This window comes from Cryptomeria japonica, chromosome 7 (assembly GCF_030272615.1).
Source record: "Cryptomeria japonica chromosome 7, Sugi_1.0, whole genome shotgun sequence".
NCBI lineage: Eukaryota > Viridiplantae > Streptophyta > Pinopsida > Cupressales > Cupressaceae > Cryptomeria > Cryptomeria japonica.
In genome coordinates, this window is record NC_081411.1 from 807,837,715 (window position 1) to 807,859,704 (window position 21,990).

General features: G+C 42.8%; 1 protein-coding gene and 1 non-coding gene across 5 annotated transcripts in view; both read left to right on the plus strand.

The window, feature by feature from the left end:
• Positions 1-21,990, plus strand: part of LOC131065776 (protein SEEDLING PLASTID DEVELOPMENT 1) — a 250,327-nt gene that overhangs the window by 102,060 nt on the left and 126,277 nt on the right. The window lies entirely within an intron of this gene.
• Positions 11,004-11,075, plus strand: TRNAA-AGC (transfer RNA alanine (anticodon AGC)). The gene has a single exon. It is a non-coding gene; the product is annotated as a tRNA-Ala (tRNA).

Sequence of the window (21,990 nt, forward strand, 5' to 3'; positions counted from 1 at the left end):
TTCCTTAAACTGATCAAACACTGTTTGTGCCTTTGCAGACCACTCAAAGGCTCCTTTGTTAGTGAGATCTGTGAGGGGGGCAGCCAACTGAGAATAACCCTTCACAAACCTTCTGTAAAAACCGCATAGACCCAAGAATCCTTTCAAATGAGTTATTTTCTCAGATGGTGGCCAATCAAGGCTAGCTCTAATCTTTTCGGGATCCACCTTCACACTGTTGTGCGTTGCACACGCTCCCTGTCGGCGACAGGGTCCCCTTTCCTGTTTTAAGCTTTCGGTCGTTGTCCTGAGGTTCCAAGCAGAGTTTCTTGTGTCTCTTCGAGCGAGTTCGTGACCAATCCGTAAGTTGATTGACGTTGAAGTAATGAGCCGATGAGTCCTCCTGACTAGTCTAGCTCTCGGGCGTGAACGCCAAGAGCTTTGTTCCAAAATTTTGAAAATCGCCTTGGATAGGCGTAAGATGGTAGGAATTGACGGATCCCGCCAAGCCAAGTGCCTTAGTATTCTGATCCCTCCCAAATCTAGATTTGTGGAGCCTGGCGAAGCTAGTGGGAGGTCTGACGTTCCGTGCAAGTTTCCAAGATTGTCTAAGGGGCAGATTTCGGGTCCTCGAGTGAAAATTTCAAAGCAGATGCTCCCTGCTCGGTTCGAAAGCAATACAAAGTTCTTTTAAAATGTTGCGAAGATGGCGCTTCAAACCCAGAAAATCACTCAAAGTGTTATTTTCGGACCCCTGTTCCGAAATTTGGAAGTGCCTTGACTTCGCTAAAGCGGCCCTGTGGTCTGAGGTTTTCTTAATATTGCAAAAGTGCTTCAAGGTCCGAAACTTCGGATGGAGGCTCAAAATCTTTCTTTTTGGACCCCCGAAGAAAGCTGAAAACAGAAAAGCATAAAGCGAAAAAGGATGCATGAGGTCCGAAAGTCCGAAAATCACTCAAAATCTTTCTTTTCGGACCCCTGAAGAAAGCTGAAAACAGAAGGCGAAAAAGCGAAAAAGGACGCACTAGGTTCGAAAGTCCGAAAAGGCGCTTAGGTCCCGATTTTTGGACCCCAGGTCCGAAGTTAATGCGACGTCTTTTTAAAAGCGCCCCAGGTCCGAAGTTTATATCACGAAGAGACCATTTTCGGACCCCTGGGAAAGTGAAGCGCGAAGTTAAAAGAAAGCTCTCCTTGCGAAGAGAGCGCCTCCAACACTCGAAATCACTTAAAAGCTATTTTCGGACCCCTGAAGTAAAATGCAAAGTGTTATTTTCGGACCCCAGGTCCGAGGTTTTGAAAAAGTGTGAAGTCTTTTAAACGCGTTGAGGTCCGAAAGCCCGATGAGCAGTTGGGTCCGAATTTCGGACCCTTGAAGAGAGATAAAGTAAAACGCAAAGCTTATTTTCGGACCCCAGGTCTGAAGTTTAATATCACGAAGTGCTATATTCGGACCCTAGGTCCGAAATCGTGAAGTTGAAGTGCGAGAGGCTTTAAAAAAAAACAAAAACCTCCGAGGTTTCGAAGGCACCCGGCGTAGGCGGCGAGTCCTCCGAGTTTTCCAATTCGCCGAAGTTTGAATGGGCGCCGAGATCTCCAAGGTTTGCTGAGGTTTATAATCCGCGTCCCAGCTCCGAAGTTCCAAAGTTGCGGGAGCATGCAAAAGAGCGCTCAGGTCCGAGGTTTTCGAAGAGCTCAAAAAATGTCTCCAGCTCGCCTAAAACCCCAGGGATTTCCGAAATTCACCAGTGGGCTGAGATCTCCAATTTTGCAAATAGCGTCCAAACTCCGAATTTCGCGCAGGCTGAGTGAAGCCAAGTTTAAATTCTGAAACTTCCAAATTCATCAAAATCCAAAGTTGGAGAAAGAATGCAATTCAAAATTTGAAAGAACTCTCCAAGATCCGAAAATAAGAAGGTAAGACGCTGCATCAACCCCCCCCCCCTCGACCATTTAAATTTAGATTGCCAAGGATAAAACCATTTAAAATTGATAAATTCTCTTTCATCCGCCAAACCGCGAAAATTTAAATCAAAGGGATAACCGTTGGGATTCAAACTTTGCAGGATCGTCCGTTCACTTCACGCAACGAGGACGGGTAATCTCTCGCCATCTGCTCCCATCAGGTAAGTACGCTTTATCGCGTATGATCATTTGAAAATGCTTAAATCAAGTAGGCAAATGCGCGAAATTTGATCGCAATGCTTGAATTCTGAAGTCTACATTTCTTTTTCATAAAGCGTTGTTCAAAGCATTCGAAATTTAGAATTCATTCCCGAGGTTTAGCTAGAAACTGCATCTCTTTTCAAATCAAGAAAATTCCCATGTTTTGCCTCTGTTGAAAATTAATCCAAAATCCGAAAGTGATAATGCGTAGTCACAAATCTTCAAGAATATGCTGCGATTAAAGTTAATCAAGTTGTTAGCTAAAATGATATTGCTCCATGTCCGGACTAAACTCTAAATTAATATCGGCCTGCTAGAGCACTTCTTTTGTTATCTAACCCGCATTACCGTTCTTGTATCACCTTGTAATCTGCGTCCGGCTGTGCAGGATAGATGCCTAAATCGGCGGTGGAATCATCAAAAACGCCCGCTGCAACCGAAACCTCACGAGCATCCAAATCAGACATCCCGCGGAAGGTTGAAAGGATGAAGTACCAGTATCAAAGGGGAGGATTAAGGGAGTCGAAGGTTCAGAGCGTCTGGGACAACATTGGTGACACCGACCTTGGCCACATTGATATTCAGGACTTCAGGAATCGGGTCTTCTCACCCAACGCATATGGCAGGCCTAGGCAAATGGTGGAATGTGGCATCGCCCAAGCGGCAGGTTTTCCTCCAACAATCCAGAACTATGAATTAGTAGTAGAGGCTGCTCGGCATTACGAACCGAAGTCCAGATTAGTGCTTCTGGAAAATATGACTATCGCCGACTTCTTCCCTGAGGCTATCGGTGATGCATTTGATATCCCCTTTCCAAAAAATCCCACAGCTACAACCATAGACGAAGCACAAGGGGCATATGATATGAATCCGGCCCGATGCAGGGCACTGATTAACGAAGAATGGTTCAAGGAGAAAAGGCCTCCGAACACCAGGATTGTGAAAAGGACCCCCAGAAGTGATTTTCATAATGAACATGGGGATATGGTCACCTTACTCAACCGAGTCATGGGACTTCCTAAGTCCAGCTACTTTGAAGAGTGGATGTTCTATTTTACAGAGCAGGTCTTTGCCGGAAAGTCTAAGTTTGACTGGGCCCAGATCATAAGCGATAACATCCACGCTCAGCTGATTGAGCTCGAAACAAAGAAGTACTTCACCATGACCTCCTATTTGGTCTATATGTTCGCAAAGAACCAGCCACTACTAGGATTCATAATGAAAGGTGAGATCGGGAATGGGCCTGGTCTGCATTACCAGGATATAGCTCAAAGGGAAAAGAACAGCCCGACTTACGCGGTTGGTCAGTATGAACGCGTCAATGACGCCTTCACAATGCGCCTGGTCAGGCTAATGCAGGGAGGGTTACACATAAGGCTCTCGGAGCAAGCTACCACTTTAGTGCAGAGGTATGGAGCCTGGTTCATTCAGTTCCCAAGGTTTTCCTACATCCGAATAGCTGGTTTCGATGGTGCCCCCCTTCGACTTCCATGATACCCAACCGACAAAGTAATCCTTATGGAGGTGGCAAGGCAATCACGCTCCGCCGACATCTTACTTCGGGAGAGCAAGCAGGCTGGATTCACATTCCCTATGATCATAGGCAGCCATGATGTCCAATTAAGAACCCCCACCCTAGCAGAGGAGTCCCTTGCAGAGCTGGCCTCTTATGGCCTCCAAGACCATTTCCCAAGAAAATACTTCGATCATGATAATTTGGCAAAAAGGGCCTATGGTCGAAGATACAGAGCAAAGGAGTCAGTTGAAGACTATTGGAAAAATTGCTCCGATGACTACGAAGTCAGGCGACGGGAATATTCTAGGTTGAGTGTGCAGCAGATGCGACTCTTTGAATACCGTTAGGTCCCAGATCATCTCACGGACTCAGGAAATTGCCTCCAAGTCCGAGAATTCGAAGCAGTAAGACACCTCTTGCCAGGCGTTGATTGGTCTCAGGACCCAATCACGGATTTCGAAGCAGTTATGGTAGCCCCAGCAAGATACACAGATCAATGGTTACATCATCAGATCGAGAGGCTAGTCCATGAAGGGGTCCAGTTCACTTACCATTTGATGGGCAGTCTTGCCTCTCAGTCTTCCGAAGACGAAGGGACGTCAACTGAGAAACCAGAGAAAAGAAAGAAAGCTAAGGCTTGCAGAGGGACTCGGACGTCCAAAAGAACAAGAAGGGAGAAGATTCCCATAAGGAGGCCAGAGGCCACTTCATCTTCAAAGGACCCCAGTTTGTCCAACGATGCCATAGAGTTGGATTGCGTACCTGCTCCGCCTTCCCAGAGCGACATCGATGCATTCGAGGCCAATGATCCTCCTGTACCTGATGTACCAGACACCGAGCCAAAAGGCCCCAAGTTGACCAAACTGGGTGACCAAATAAAAGAAGGAGAAATCCCATCCACCCAGGGGGTCGAAGTGCATGAACCTACCCAGCAGAGCCGTCACGAATTGCTACTCCTCAATACAGCCAAGGACGACTCGACCGTCGAAGGAGAACAAAGGATAGACAAAATTCATGAGCCCGAGAGAACTGAGGAGCAACCTTCACAAGAGGATGTCAGACAATTGATCAGCGAAATAGGGGAGAACTCAGCTGCAAGCAAGGAGCTTCATCCCTCTTTCACCCCTCTGATGGCGGGGCAGCTGCTAATTTGTGGTCAGCTGGTTGAGAGCGTAGGAGAACAGGGTGCTAACTTGACCCTATCATCAACCCAGACAGTGCCTCAAGAGTGGCTGATCGCCAGAGCTCAGCGCAGGGCCGCCACCAAAGCACCCATCGATCTAGAGGATATCTTCTCACGAATGGATCAAGCAAAAACTAAAGGGAAGAAGAAACCAAGGGCATATTCTAAGGTAACCATGGATGAGCAAAGGAACCTCACTCTTCATATTGCCACCCCGCCCCTAGACAAGCCAGCAGATCAAATAACACTGGCAGATTATAGCATTACGACTGTCCCCATCGGACGAGCTACAAAAGAGCAGGAAAAGGAGGAATTTAAGGATTCAGTGCAGAACATACTTAGACAGCTCGAGGAGATCACTGCGGAAAAGGATATGTATCAGGCCCGTGCTGAACAAGCCGAGGGATACATCGATAGGCTCCTACGGCCATTACACAACCCCTCCGAATCCCATATTCCCCCAATGGCATTGGCACAAAGGACCACGACTGAATTTGAAGGAATTCGGGATACCGCAAAGGCCGTCAAGGAATGGATGCAGAACAGATCCTTAGGGAGGTGAAAGAAATGGCTCTCCATCGAGAGCTCACTCTAGTCAGGCTGTTGGAGGTAAAGAGGGAATCCCTTCACATGCACGAAGTAGCGGCCTCTACCCTTCCCCTCATGAGAGCTCTTTTCTGGACACATACACATATTCCCACACTGTCTGACATCCTAGATCCCCATGGCATCAGTGTTCTCAAGGAATGGTACTGGACCGTCACCATGAAGAATGACGCCCAGGAAATTATTGACAAAGAAAATGACTCATGTGAGGTAATTCTGGGGAACATGCAAGAACTAGGTAAGACCATCCTCCGATCAATGGTTCAGGATGGATAAATGACCTATCTGACAGTGTAATCCGGCCAGACTGGGAAGAAAGGTTGGGAGTAGATAAGGTTTCTTATTCCGTTGGAGACTTGAGTTTTGCTGGTCAGTTCCATTCAGACATATTGTGCTTCGAGCGTAATCGCTCCAGCTGGAAGGACGGTTTAAAGCACGTAGACCAGTATCTCGAGGGCATGCAGTACAAAATTCGCCACCCTCCCATGCCACCTTTCAGTCTCCTCTTCCAGTTGTGTATCAAATTTCAGGAATATGTTCGCAAGGAACGAGCGGCAGGTCGTGATTTATGGCGAGAATACCTGCATGGCGAGGACCAGTTTCTAGAGAAAGAGTGTGAAACCGAAATAGAGAAAGTAGTTTCTCAAAAGTGCTTTTTTCCCTCCAAATCTTAAAAAGTGCACTTTTGTCCCAAAAGGGGTGACAGTTGACTTTTGGTCAACAAATTGTAAAACTTTTTATACACCTTTTTTGGATTATTCCAAATTGTTGTAATATCCCTTTTTGGGTAGTTATTGCCCATTTTGGGGTAGTTGTTGATATTTGCCTCCCATTTATGGGTATGGGCAGCCCTGCTTTATGGATGAATCTGGGCCACTTATTCAGATTTAATCCAGGCCATTCATCCTTTTTGAGTCCTATTTAAGGGACTGGTTTTCCCTCATTTTGTAAGAAGTTCTTGGATTGTTGCGAAAGCTCTAAAGGAATTTGCAAGAATTAATACAATGGATTAAGACTATTTTCAAGTTTCCTTGTGAGTGCATGGTCTCCTTCTTCACTTAATTTTGAAAGCTTTTAATTATGTCTATTCATTTTGCATAGCATTTTTTTTTAAATCAAGCATCTGATAGAGTCTTCACAGTCCATACCATTAGAGGATAGCTGATTGCTTTTCCTTTCCGCATGGTTAATCTGGACCATCTTATGCTCAGTTTGATTATCAAATATATATACCATGAATGTAGAAGTTCTAATATCGTATTTGGTAATATGAAAATCTGGTTTCTCCTTTGAAGATTGCACTAAGTTTATGCAAGCATTGCGTCTGAATGACTGATGATGCCTAATCTAGTTTCCTGGAGGTGTCTGTCTGCTTAATTGAATTTGTTATCCTAGTTAGAATTTACAGTTCATGTCTCTCTCTCTCCCTATCCTTTCTTCCCTTTCCCCCTTTTTATCTATTCGGAAAATCTCCAGTCCTGCTAAAACAGCTTCAAATTAACCAATATCACCTGATGGAAAGACCATAAAAGGTTTCGAGGAACTTATCCATAGAATCGCCAATTAAACGTAAGTCCCCTTGTGTTTCCAGCATAAACACATCAAGCCACTGAGAGATCCCGCAGTCAAGACCTGACAAAAGAAACCTTGAGGTTGTCTCCTTTGATCAAACTTAGAAAACAGCATTAGAGACTTCCTTATCTCAAGAGAGAGTAGGATAATCAGTCGGCTATTCTATTCTGCGTTGGTCGTATGGAGTTTGCAGCAATGCGATTTCAGACACGTCAACACACACCCTTTGCACTAATGATGTGCCCCAAGTAGAGCAACTCCCTCATTCCAAACTCACACTTAGATTCTTTTGCAAACAATGATTCAGACTCCAGAATGCTAAGAATTTCATTGAAGTGTTGCAAGTGCTCCTTCCAAGACTTATTGAAGATGAGAATGTCATCGAAGAATATGAGCACAAACTTCCTCAACTGCTTTTGAAAGATTCTGTTCATGCACGACTGAAATGTGGCTGGATCATTAGTCAAACCAAAAGGCATGACTAGAAATTCGAAATGCCCAAAGTGGCATCTAAAAGCAGTCTTCTCCACATCAGAAGCCCTCATTTTGATTTGATGGTAGCCCGATCCGAGATCTATCTTGGAGAAGTACATGACACCATGCAGCTCATCAATGAGCTCATCAATCCTCGGAATGGGGTACCAATTCTTGATGGTTTTCTCATTTAAGGCTCGGTAATCCACGCACATATGCATGGTCCCATCCTTCTTCTTCACCAATACAACAGCCGAAGCAAAGGGGCTCTTGCTTGGCCTAATGTAACCCATGTCTAGGAGCTCCTTAATGGCTTTCTCAATCTCATCCTTTTGCTTCTTTGGGTAACGGTAAGGAGTAATCATGATAGGCTTAGTACCCTCTTCCAACTCAATGATGCGTTCAGTACTGCGCTCAGGCGGCCTACCTGGGGGTGGAGTCTCAAACACCGTGCTCCTCGTTGAAATCAAAGCCCGAATGTCTTCAAGATAGCTTCTCCTTTCTTCAGATGAGTGGGATGGCATGACCATATACTCAGGGGATCTTCTAAGTGGCGGATTTCCAAAGACCTTGCTCTTGTTTGTGATTAGAGTTTGAATATCAGTAGTGTAGCTGCCCTTGTCTTCTAATGGTTTTGATGGCATTAACACACATTCTGCTGCCCACTCTACTTGGTTATGACGGATCAACCTCTCCATCCTCTTCAAGGATAGAATCTGAGGACCCCCATTAGACATTCCTCACAAAATCACCTTCTTCCCTTCAGTCATGAACTTTAACTCCATGGTTTGCAAGTTAAGAGTGATCTCACCAAGAGATCGCAGCCACTGAATGCCTAGGACCACATCATCGGTCCCTCTAATATTGACAACATAGAAGTCATCCTTGACTTCATAATGACCAAGCTTCATTGACATGTTCGACACCATCCGTTTAGAACAAATTGTTGATCCATCAGCCACCATGACCTTGAAGTCTTCAACGTCATTAGTGATAAGACCTCTCTTGGCAACAATCCTAGCATCAATGAAGTTGTGAGCTGCTTTGGTATCAATTAGAGCAACAAGTCAGTGCTCTCCCAATGCTCCTTGAACTCTGAATGATTCATTCTTGTGGAAGCTAGAGAGTTGGGCAACTATGTCCTTATCATCTTGATCACTTTCAGGCCCTTCTGGAGCCTCTTCATACTCACTTTCCTCCGAATCAAGCTGTTGTTCTGAATTTTCAGAATCTGATCCATCAACTGAATATGCTTCCATTTGCCGAGCATTACCCTTTCCATGGCATCTATGACCCGGAACCCAAGGTTCCTTGCATGAGTAACACAAATTCTTCCTTAAAAGTTTTTGACGGAGCTCATCATCCATCCGGGGAGGGAACTTCTTAGGCTGATTAGAAAATTTCTTCTTGTCTTTACAAAATGGGAAAGGCTTTGACTGAAATTTAGACTTAGGGGCAGCCAACTCCATGCTTCTAGCCTTCTTGATTGCATCAGCCAAGGTGGGCGGGTCAAAGGCTTTTACCCAACCTCTCAATGGTTCTTCAAGTCCTTCAGTGAACAGGACCACCAGTCTTTTCTCCGAGATACTACTAACCATAACTGAAAGAATCTGAAATTCAGTTATGAAGGTGTCCACAGAACCCCGCTGTTTGAGTTGTGCTAGCTCTCTAAACTTCACCTCTGGATCCTTGGTATCAAATCTTTCTATCAACTTGTTGGTGAATTTAGCATAGGTATGGATCAAGTTGTGACCAAGCGTGATCAACCCATGGTACCACCATTCATGAGCAGTTCCATCTAGGTGCAAGGTGGCGAACTTGATGGCCTCTTCTTCGGGCATGGGTCTCAAGGACAAGTAGTTGTCCAACTTCTGCACCCAAGCTCTAGCCGTGCTCACAGTGCTTCCATCGAAGTGTGCTAGAGTGACCTTCCCAAGGGCCTGTTGAAAATCCTTGGGAGTGGAGTAATGATTATCATATCTCCCTTGCCTTCTCTTCTTTTGATTCATGTATTGGTCAAGTGATAGCATTTCGAATCTCTTGGGGAAATGCTACATACTCGACAAAGCTGGCCCGATTCTCCTCAGCTATAGGAACTTCCACTTTAGGAGGCGGTGTTTCCCTTGGAGGGAAAACAGGTTGCAATGGCCTAGTCACCGATCCAACAGGCATTCCATTACTATGGCTGCCATTGTTGCTGCCATTTCCATTACCATCGGAGTTGTTGGAAGTACTGCCATTATTACCACTCATAGTCTGATTTGGATCTTGATTATGCCCTCCTCTGGCACTCTGCCTAAAGGTGGCTATCATCTGGGACATCATGTCCATCATAGTGTCAAATTTCTTCTCGATTTTCTCTACAGCCATAGCTGTTTCACTCTGTCCAAAAAGTCTTTCCCCCATTGAATCTGCTGAGTCCACTGAATCAACTTCCTTATCTCTGTTTCTCAAAACTTCTGAAAAAGTCTCTTCAAGAGGCACTGCAGGAATCTGATACTGCTGGCGTCTCTGTTCTCTGTTGTAGTAGTGGATGTCTCTATTACTCATGGAGAACTCTGTTTACCCTGACTTCACACGCTGGCAGGAAAAACCAGCTCTGATACCACTGTAAAATTCCCTCTTATTTTTTTTTGGATTTCAAGCACAACAACATTACAATGCACCCGTTAAAGTTAGGAAATATAATTCCAATGCCACTGAAAGGTAACCCTTCCACTTTCTGATCACCAAGAGCCCAATGTGGGAAGGTGAGAGTATACGGTGACAAGGGGTTCGTTAGCTTTCTAATCCGCTGGAAATTACAATGCAATTACAAAACTGGGCGGCAAGCCAACCCCTTCCACTTTTCAGCGGAATGAAAAACGCAAACTTGGCGGTAAACCAGGCAAGGCAACAAAGCATAATAGAACCAAATCACTCTACTGCTTATGCAGCGGAAGGACTTTTAAATGAAACTATCACTCAACCGCATATCTCAGCGGGAGGACAATATCACTCAACCACTTGCTCAGTGGGAGGACAAAACTGAATTACAAACATACAGGCGGCTAAGCCATCCTCTTCCACTTGTTCAGTGGGAAATACAACATAGAATGAATTTGTCAGTACTACTGAAGCAATTCTTACAATGATAGAAATGTGAAAGGAGATAGAGTGAAGTACATATCTTATGATTTCACTAACACATTCTAACCAATAATACTACTTGCTGTTTTGAAATCAAATACAAGGAAAACGCAGAACCAACCATCCCGATGTTGGTGTTGGAAATAAGCCACACCCAGACCGACGATGGACTAGTCCAAGAGGGGCCAGTAGCTCAGTGGTAGAGCACTCCAGCAGCGTATGGAAGGTCCTAGGTTTGAGTCCTAGCTGGTCCATGTCTCAACATGGCATCAGAGTCAGGTCCAGGCTAGGAGCCCCAAGCACACGAGAGGTGTGGCTTAAGGGGGGGTGTTGGTGTTGGAAATAAGCCACACATAGACCGACAATGGGCTGGTCCAAGAGGGGCCAGTAGCTCAGTGGTAGAGCACTCCAGTAGCATATGGAAGGTCCTAGGTTCGAGTCCTAGCTGGTCCATGTCTCAACATGGTATCAGAGCTAGTTCCAGGCTAGGAGCCCCAAGCACACAAGAGGTGTGGCTTAAGGGGGGGTGTTGGTGTTGGAAATAAGCCACACCCGAACCGACGATGGACTGGTCCAAAAGGGGCCAGTAGCTCAGTGGTAGAGCACACTAGCAATGTATGGAAGGTCCTAGGTTCGATTCCTAGCTGGTCCATGTCTCAACACCCGAAACCCACGAAGTTGCTTGTAACTCACTCAAAACCCCATAGAATCATGCCAAATTAGAAGCAAATGAAGCGTTTGACATAAGCAAACAAAACAATTCCTCAAAATTGCAACTGAAGAGCACCAACAACAATGCACACATCCCAATGCAATTCTGGAAATGGTGTTTTTGCTGAATAGTTCGATTTGCAACTAAAAATTGGAGAGTTCTCCAAATGCCACGCCAATATAGGAGAGTTATCGTCTCTCCGGTATGCTTCCAACGAGCCCTCACCCAGAATGATGCATTCAACACACAGGCAGCTATGAGCAAAATACACTTTCAGCCGGCACACACCAGCAACACCAGAAAACCAGCAGCACACAAATCTTCACCAACACACCCAAAAATCACCAAAAGCCTCACAACTACGCACCACAGCTAGGAGTGATGTCTCACACTCGTAACCGGAAGGAAGGATCTAGGAGGTATTCACCCTCGAAGAATGTCTGGAGTCATTCCTATAGCATAACGATATATTTTGTCTGCATACCCAAATGAGGAGCCCAACCTCTGTTTATAACTTTATATAGCTTTTCCAATCTGAAATTCAAATGAAACTGCCTCTCAATTTCGCCTCATTCCAATTGCATTTCATTTCATGGTGGACCCAAAGTGGCACCCACTTTCCTAAGTCAAAATCACGCCAAGGGGAGGGGCCATGATTTTTGGCATTATAAACTTTTTTTAAAATATAAAGAATGAAGTCTCCTTTTAATCTCCAAATAAATCGCCCAGGCATGACTTGGGAAAAGTATCATATTTTGCACAATTTCCCATAGCATCAATAAGTAATAAAATAATTAAATAATAACCTTAGGATAAGGAATAATATTTAATTAAATTGCTTATAGTTCCCGTATGGAATATTAACGGAATCCAGATGAGGCTGAGCAATGAGGATCACTGGATTGTGCTGGGACAAGACAAAATCCAAGACTGCCAAAAATGGAATGCCCCAAACTGCTACTTACTAAAAATAGTAAGTCATGAAATAATGCTCCAAAAATCGTTATCTTCGCAACCAGAGAAAGAGCTTGGCGAGCATAGCAACTTTGTACCATCCTGACAGCGAAACCCTAACTTACTAAAAATAGTAAGTTCACATTCCACCCATGACAAGTCTGGTCGGAACTCCAAGGAACATGGTAACCCTTAATTCACCTTTTCACATAGCCTACGGGTCTCCGGGATAGGCCAATGGACCACTGAATGTAACATCACAAGGAAGGGGACATTACATGATGCCACTCTCAATTATCTTCTTGGCTATGGGTGATGGCTTGCCGATGTAGGGTGTTTCTCGAAACTTCCTCATATTCAAGTTCCCTAAGTTGGTGTCTCCAATACTGCTCCATTTGGATACGATCCTTGTCTCCAAGTCGTCACTCGTTTGATCTTCTTTAATGAGAGCTTGCTGGGTTGCGGATCCACTTGCCTTGGGGGCCGCCATTTGCTACCTACAAAAGGCTTAAGTTAGGTTTAGGTATAGTACCCTAGATAGGTGATTTGAGATCTTTTAAAGAAACAATTGAACTTTAATTTGAAAATAAAATGATAAACCTTTAAAATTATGAATTTTCAAGTTGACATCACCTACAAATCAAACTAGATTATTGAAGACTTAACCTTAAGAAGATTGATATAGATATTTGAATCAGATCTTCAATACATCTTCAAAAATCAGATTGTACATACCTTATCTTTGATTTTTAATTATCAACCTGAAAAGATGGATAGAAAGGGAGATTGCTGCTGGATTCGCTTTTCTTCCAAGTGATATTCAAAGGGGGTCAAAAGCTTCAGGTCTGCACCTCAGGTTTGCCTTTGCAGATTGAGACCTTGACCAGCCTTCTTAGATCAGAAATTCGTCTACACCTGCTGCAATTCGCTCCTCCAGTTCTGTTCCTCAAATTCAATTAGGAAGAAAGTATGAATGAATGATTAATGCTTGCAAAATTCACTTTCCTTTATAGGGCGCCATTATCCTTTTCCTAAGAGGCCGAGCTCTAAAATAAATACAATTTAAAAAAAATCCATCTCCAAGGTGGCCGACCTAGCAATAAAGCTTAAAAAAAAAATAGTTGGGTGCCAAAGAATGAATTTTTGAATTTTAAAGCTTAAAAGGGCAATTTAGCTAATTTGATAATTGTTTAATCAAGGCGGATTTGCATTTTTTATTCAAAAAATGAGGTTCGATTAGCAATTTAAGAGAGGAATAACGTGTCTTGAATGTGACTTGCTTGTGAATCCTTTGAAGAGACATAGGCAACCCTAGGAGATGTTGAAGTTTCTTCAAGATTTAATGTTTACCATTTTACTCCATTCACTCCATCTTTCCATTATTTCACCATCTTGATCCTTAACCTTTCAATGTTCTTGCTATCATGAACTTGCAACTTGCCTTCAAACAAGGTGAAAAAAATGGGAATTTCAAAGGACTTCGCCTTGGACCCTTTGGAAGGGTCAGGAGCGATTTTCATGATTAGGTCGAAATTGCATCATTTCTTTACCCCAAATTGCTTCCCAAGGCAAGTATGCACTAGTCTTCTCTCTTCCAAGGCCAAGGAATTCATATTTTAGCTTCTATCATGAGCAAATTAGGTGATTTTGAGAATTTCGCTCTGGACCCTTTGGAAGGGTCAGCAGCAAAATTCATAATTTGCTTGTTTTCACTCACTTAGCTTCATTCTTCATCCCTTAGGTTATTAATAACAAGTCTTTGGGCTTTAAAATTGATTGGGAATGCACTAGCTTGTAGTCTGGAGCAAGGAATAGTGTCTGGTGAAGAAATTCGCTTTGGACCCTTTGGAAGGGTCAGGAGCGATTTTCTTCCTTTAGGTTGAATTCTACTTTCTTCTTACCTTGCTTTGTGATGATTTTCACCTTTGGATTCCTCTCTCATGAAGAAAACACTTGTTCTATCCTTAGGAAGGCCTGAAAGGAGAAATTCACTCAAAACCATGGCTAGGGACAAGACCTATTTAGGATTTCGCTCTGAACCCTTTGGAAGGGTCAGGAGCGAAATCCATGCTCTAGCTCAAAATCTCATAAGCCACTCAAAGGCATGCCTAGGGGTATCTCCAAGCTCAATTCACCTTGGTCAATGTTTGTCTTGACACAAAATTTGAAGAAAAAAAGAGAGATTGGGAATTTCGCTCTGGACCCTTTGTAAGGGTGCGAAATTCATAGTTTGAGCTCATTTCTTCATTTTTTTCAACTCCGATCTACCTCAAAAGGAAAGAATACATCATTCCACTTCCATCCACGCCATAAGAACCAAGGTTTTGACCTCATCTAAGGGGAAAATAGGTGTTTTCAAGAATTTTGCTCTAGACCCTTTGGAAGGGTCAGGAGCGAAATTCATGTCTTGGACAAAATCCTTCATTTCTTTCGCCTCCATTCACTTCCTAAGGCAAAAGCATATCAATCTTCTTCCAAATATGCCCAAGGAACTAAGATCTTGGTCTAATCAAGGAAGAAATGGGTGTCTTCTAGGATTTTCGCTCTGGACCCTTTGGAAGGGTCAAGAGTGAAATTCAAGATTTAGGTTGATTTCACACTTCTTCCATTCAATTTACCTTCAAACTTGATCAAACTCACCTCTCCTCACCACAATCAAGTCCATTTGCCATCTACTTAGCTCAAAACAAGCTCTTTTCAATGTCTTAGGCAAAAAAAAGGGGGTCAAATTGAGAATTTCGCTCTGGACCCTTTGGAAGGGTCAGGAGCGAAATCCTAGATTTAGATTAATTTTCGCCACTCCATCGTCTCAATTCACCTTTCAAAGGCAAGAACACATCAAAGTCATTCCAACCATGCCTTAGAAGTCCAAACCTTGGCCATAACAAGGAGCAATATAGAGGTTATGTGAATTTCGCTCTGAAACCTTTGGAAGGGTCAGGAGCGAAATTCCTCGTTGAGCTCATTTCTCACCTTTTTTCACCCTTCATTGGCTTGGATATAGCTTCTTAGGTCTCCCCCTATCATCATCCAGTTCAAATTGGCATTCACTTCAAGATATTGTGAAGAAATAGGGTCTTATATGAATTTCGCTCTGGACCCTTTGGAAGGTTCAGGAGCGAAATTCCTCCTTGTGCTCAAATTTTGACTTCATTTCCCACATTTCCTCATCCAAATGAGTGTTTTGCCTTCACTAATGCCTGGGAATGAGCTAGTTCCTAGTTTGGGTCAAGGTGGAGTGTTTTATAGAGGAATTCGCTCTGGACCCTTTGGAAGGGTCAGGAGCGAAATTCCTATCCTAGGCTCAATCTACCTTGAAATTTGACTTAATTTCGCTTTAGACTCAATCCTTAATGCACTTCCTTCCATAATCTTGCAAATTCGCCCATCCATTCTTCGACTTAGGTGAAATCTTAGGTCCTTTGGAAATTTCGCTCTGGACCCTTTGGAAGGGTCAGGAGCAAAATTTATGATTAGCTCAAGTTTCTTGACCTTTTCCACTCATCATGCCTTAGATTCATCCCCTTGAGTCTTCTCTTTGTCATTCAAGTCTATTATTTGCTTACTGGCTCCATTCAATTGTCTCTGATTCGACAGAAGACAAGACTCTGACCTAAAAACCTACAACTTTGACCCATCCTGACTCAAACCCTTCATCCTCTTTGCACAATCTATACATTTTCCATCTCTTGAAAGGCAAGATCCTTCTAAGATTACATCAGGGTTCAAGGTAGACAACACATGACTTTCCCAAGCCTAGGTCAAATTTGGCTTTGCAAGAAACCCTAGGTGAGCTCTGTGAAGGAAACCCTAACCTACCCAGCCTAGGCAACCACTAACTCACTCAAAGCATCTAGCAAGCAGAGAAAAAATTAAGCCAAGAGAAAGCAAGACCAAAAAAAGAGAGGGGGTCCTGTTGACGTGTATTTTGTACACAATCAAACACAGAATAAAATACCCAAGGGTACCTTATCCTCTCTTGAGTAAAGCCTTTGAATGCTGAAGATATCGCAAAAGGATCAATCAGGGTGACTTCAAGGTTCTTCGTTGTAGGATCTCTACGTGTGGATAAGCACCAGTGGTCGTTGTGAATGCTGTTTCTTCAAGGGGTCTTACGCACTTTCTGAGAAAGCTGGTCCATGTTACTCTCACTCGACTGCAGGAACAGGAATTCCCTAACACTAACAAATTCTCAAAAAAGATCAAAAGGTAGGGTTTTCAAGAGATGAATTCTAATCTAATCCTAAGAATGGCTCAATGTAGGCTAGACTTGGTAAGATTCTACCAATTTCAGTATTGCCAAGAAATTACAACTCTACTGGAATTGATGCAATCTTTTAAGGTGATTAGTGATTTTCAAATCATCGAGAATTATAGATACTACCATAAAGATACATATCAATAGTTCAATAATGACTGAAGGTTCAAGCAATCTAAATATCTCCAGTTGACCATGCAAGGCGTCCTTACAATCAGTAAGAAGCTAGTGGTTTGGAATGTGAATCTCACCAAAGATCAAGCACAACACTTAGTCCTTCAAACTTAAATACTACTTCGACTGAGAATGATTCAAGAAAGTAAACAACCATGAAGATAGCCACAAGAATTGCAATAAAACACCATAACTTCAATATTTTATTGATCTCAAAGCCAAAATAGACAACAATTGTTTGGAATTCTTTCTTCACTACTCAATCTTGCTACAAAATAACTTTCTTCTCTCCAAAGCTCTAACTATCTATCTCCTTAATATCTAATCTCTAATCATCTAATGACAAAATGAAAATGAGTGAGGGTATATATAGCATCCTCAATTACAATGAACGACCCAGATCAAAAGAAGATCAACGACTGAGATTCTGACACGTAAACCCTAATTAGGGTTTGTTACAAAAAGTTCCCTTTTTAGATGAACATTATTAAATGCATAGCCAAATATTTAATTGGCACAAAAATCGAGGAAACATAGACCAATGATAATTAAGATGCCACATCATTCTATAACAACCGTTCTTCTAGAACCTTGTTCCCTTTCCAATGCTCTTTCTTAGCATATGCAACGAATTTGGACACAATTCCTTCAATCTCAGCAATAGGAATCTCGGGAAGATTCCTCATTCGCTCCTCCAAGTGGATAACCTGATCAAAGGCATTGAGAAGAGCCGTTTCCCATCCAGGTTCGAGTTCTTTGATCTTCTCAATCAGGAGCATAGTAGTGAACATTAGATCCCGTTGCTCATTTGTGATGACATTCTCATCCTTGCAAAAGATGACTTTGACTCTCTCTTCCAACTCTTGGAGGTCCACATCCGTCTCAACCTCGATCCTCCTGCCAAGAATGGTACATAACACTTCAAACACCTTATCCTGAATTGGATGGATGACACCTTCAACTTGATTGCATTTGGTGCTGATGTCCTCGAAAAGAACCTCTTTCATCTGGAGTAGAGTTGACCACTGAAGTAAATTATGAGCTCCTCCATCCATTATCTTTTCTTGTGCTAGGATCTTCCTTGGCGTTTGCCTGATTACTTGCAGAACAAGAATGATAACATCTCTAGTGTGAGCGAAAGCAGCTACAGTTATCATTAGGTTGTGGATGATCTCAAGGACCTGGATAGCTCGGTGGATTGTCTTCATCATTCTTGTTGTAAATTCAACGGCTACTGCGTGGGATTTGTCAATCCAAGAGCTCATAAGCTGAACCAAGCTCTTGACTCTTTCTGCCTCGCCAACTGATTCAAGGGGAAGTGCTTGCACAGGAGACACTGCTAGATCCTGATGTCCCAAGGGCTGATTGAGATGACTAAAGTAGCCTCTCCAAGCACCGACTTCTCTCTCAAGCTTTCTATTCTTTTATTATTTCTTCTTTAAGCGCTTCAAATGAATCGGTTGCCTCATCCAGTGCTTGTTCAGTAGTGAGGGGACCAAGCTCAAATGTTTCCACATCATACTCATCTGCAAGGATTTCACCTTCATACTTGTCCACTACTGGTGTAGCTGTCTGCAATTTCCTGGATCCTGTCTCATCTGTGAACCTTGGACATCTTGGTGGCCCTCTTCTTTTCCGTTACCTCTTGAGAATTTCCTATAAGACTTTCTAAGTCAATCACATCGTCTTCATCCTCAATCACAATCACCTTTGTCAATCTCTCTTTTAACCAATCTGGAATGGCGGATCTTGTCTCTCTAACTTGTATTTCCTTAGGCAATGATTCATCTTCTCGGAGAGGGGATGTCGCCTCATCATCATTTTCCTGATCCTCCTGTAGCTCATTAACTTGTAGTGGTTGACTTGATGAATGCTGAGGTGTTTGTACCTTCTTTAGCTTATCATTCTATACCATGGATTCCATAGATTCATCAATCTCAGGTACCATCTTCTCTTGACCTTTAGCTTGACTCGCCTTCTTTCCATGTCGAGAAGATGTGCCTGATGCGCGATCTCGATTGGCCTCTTGCTTCTTCTTGGAAGGTTCTCTTTTCTCAGGTCTTTCTTTCCTCTTTGCGCCTCTAGGATGAGAATTACCTTCACTCACGCTTGCTCCTCCTTCTTCTAGTCTTTCCTCCAAAGTAAAAGTCATTGGTATGTTCTGTTCTCTTAACTTCTGATGTTGTACATCCACCCATCTGCGAGTACATGACAAAACTGGAGCCATCAAAACTCTCAAGTCCGAAATCTCAGGCTCGCTCCAATCTATCTTCACTCTCTTATCTTCCTTGTCATAGGATGACTGGAGATGTCTGCCACTGTCCTGAGCTTGATTGGCTACTCTGTAAACTTTGCATTTCTTGATGAAATCTAAAGGTAATCTGGAATGCATCTTTCTTTTCACTTCTAAATCACTTGAGAGATTCATCCAAAAGTCCTCTACCTGAAACTCGTGTTTGTACTTCTTGTCAACTGTCTCCTCCATATAACCATGAGGATCGAAATTCTCCCTCGAGGCAGAGAACGTGAATGAATATAAAGCCAGTTCCTTCTCTGCATCTTCCGAGGCTTGAGTATTAGGACATACCTCAACTGAATTCCCCAATATGATGGGCACGGGAACTCCATTTCCATGCTTGTGTCTGAATGCCTTTGCATAAGCTGCCAACTGTCTGGTCACCTCAAGTAGCACTATCCTGTCTGTCGGATACCTCGGCAACATGTAGGGAGGTGAAGGACACCCATGAATTCTGATATATGTAAACTTTTGAAATTGGATGAACCAAGCACCATACCTCTTCACAAGCTCTTGTGCATCCAGAGATAGTCGATTGTGAATCCCACCTTGCAATATCCTAGTGATGTTCGTCGTGAAGGTGTCATTGATTAACTTGTAGTCACCTCTAGGAGGATGATGCAAATGAACATAAGAGTCACAAACTCTCACTTCTCCGGGTCCTCTTCCGATCACTCCTCTGTGAGGTAGCCCCGCATATTCGAAACTCTTGATCAAGGCATATATGACGTATGAGCTCATGTGGAACGACTTGGTAGGCTTTAGTATTCTCAACTGCACATCCAGGCAATGGCTAATAATTCTAGCCCAATGAATTGTTCCTTTTCCTTGGACTATCACTTGGATGAAGTAGAACATCCACTTTTCGAAGTAGAAGGCTTGAGGAGCCCTTGTAACTTGATTGAGCAAAGTTATCAAATCTCTGTACTCCTCCTGGAAGTCGATCCTATGTGGTGTGTTGGGAATCTTGCTCAGGCGAGGACGACTTTTGAGCAACCAATTCTTATTGATGAGATTCAGGCAAGTGTCGGGATCATCTTCATACATTGACCTGGCTCCTTCTAGGTTTTTGTAAATCATATCTTTATGCTCTGGAAGATGGAGAGCCTCACTTATAGCCTCCTCTGAAAGGTAAGCCAAAGTGTTTCCTTCCTTGGATACGATCGATCTCGATTGTGAGTCATAATGGCGGGCACACTCGATCATCAGTTCATGACACTGGACTGCTGGAGGGAAACCAACCGCCTTGATGAGGCCACTTTCAATTATTCTCTTCGCGACAGGTGATGGCTTGCCAATGTAGGGGACCTCTCGAAACTTCTTCATACTGAAGTTTCCCAAGTTGGTATCTCCGATATTGCTCCATTTGGACACGATCCTGGTCTCCAATTCTTCATTCCTCTGATCTTCCTTCATGAGAGTCGGGCGACTAGTAGATGCTCCCGCCTTTGGAGTCGCCATCTTGACACCTACATAACATTTCACAATTAGTAATATATCTTGAAGTGTAGAAATATAAAGTAGAAAGGAAGATTTAAGATTTTAATTAGGAAACTTCATGATAAATCTTGAGTTATTATTTCCTAATTAACTATGCAATACTTGGAATTTTCAAAACCAAAGTTCAAAATTCAAATCTTCCACAAGGGTGTCAAGATGATTTCGCCATACCTCCTCTTGAGTATTAAACTCTAAGAAATGATGCAAAAATAGATGAATTTCGCTAGGCAAAATGTAGATCAAAGCTCTCCCTTGGATAAAATGCGCCTCCTTTAGTCTTCACAAGAATCAACTCCACCTTCTTCTAGTCTCCAACACTTGAAATAAATTCGCTCCAAATAGACCAGATTTCGCACCTCCTTCTTGCTCTCCAAATTCGCACTTGAAGCAATGAGTGAATGATTTGAATGATGAAAAAACACCTCCAATATATAGAGCGCCCACCCCTTTGCTCCCTCTAGGCCGACTTGGCAAAAAGAGGTTAAAAAATAAATAAAATTGTAAAAAGGAGGGGCCGACTTGATAAAATAAATAAAAATAAGACCTTAAGCGCTCCACATTCAATTTTAATTTCATAAAAATTAATTTTAAATGCCTTTACAATAAAAGTTCGATTTTTTTTTTTTAGGCTCAAAATTAATTTATTAAATGCCAATATCTCTTTTATTAAATGTCAATTTAATTTTAATTAATTTCTTTTTCAAAGGCTTCGAAGTGAGCAATTTTGAGGAATTTGGGGAATATCAATTCTCAAATATGGTAAAACAAAGAATGCTACTAACTTCGCCCTGGACCCTTGGCAAGGGTTAGGAGCGAACTTTCAATTTTGCTCTTGCATTCCTCATTTTTCTTGCCCAAAACTTCATCTAGGCATTTAAATGGCATTTTTAATTGGAGTTTTGAGTTTGATTTCACTCGATCTCTAGGAGGAAAGTGTTATTAGGATTTTTTCGCCCTGGACCCTCAGAGAGGGTTAGGAGCGATTTTTCACTTTTGCTCTTAATCCTTCATCTTTTAATTGTCAAGTCTCCTTGTGGGATAAGCAATGATGTCCTTCACTCGTTCCATGCATGCTTGATTTGCTTTTGCAATGCAAAATAAGGACTTCAAAGATTTTCGCTGTGGGCCTCCAGTGAAGGTCAGGAGCGACTTTTGCAATTTAGGCTAGGATCATCGAGTTTTGGAGGTAAATCCTTGTTCATTACGTTTTTGGAGGACCTTTCCACCTTAGCACAACCTTGCCTTAGCGCTATCTTGAAGGGAAGTTGTTGGTTTTGCAAATTTCGCCCTGGGCCTTCAGAGAGGGTCAGGAGCGAACTTGAGTCTTTTGCACAAATTCTTGATCACTTCAAATTCAAATTACTCTTAAGGCGTAGAACATCATACTTCACTCCCTGCTGAGTCTTGAGAACAAAAATATCATCTCGAAATGCAAGGAAAGTGGGCATACTTGGAAATTTTGCCCTGGACCCTT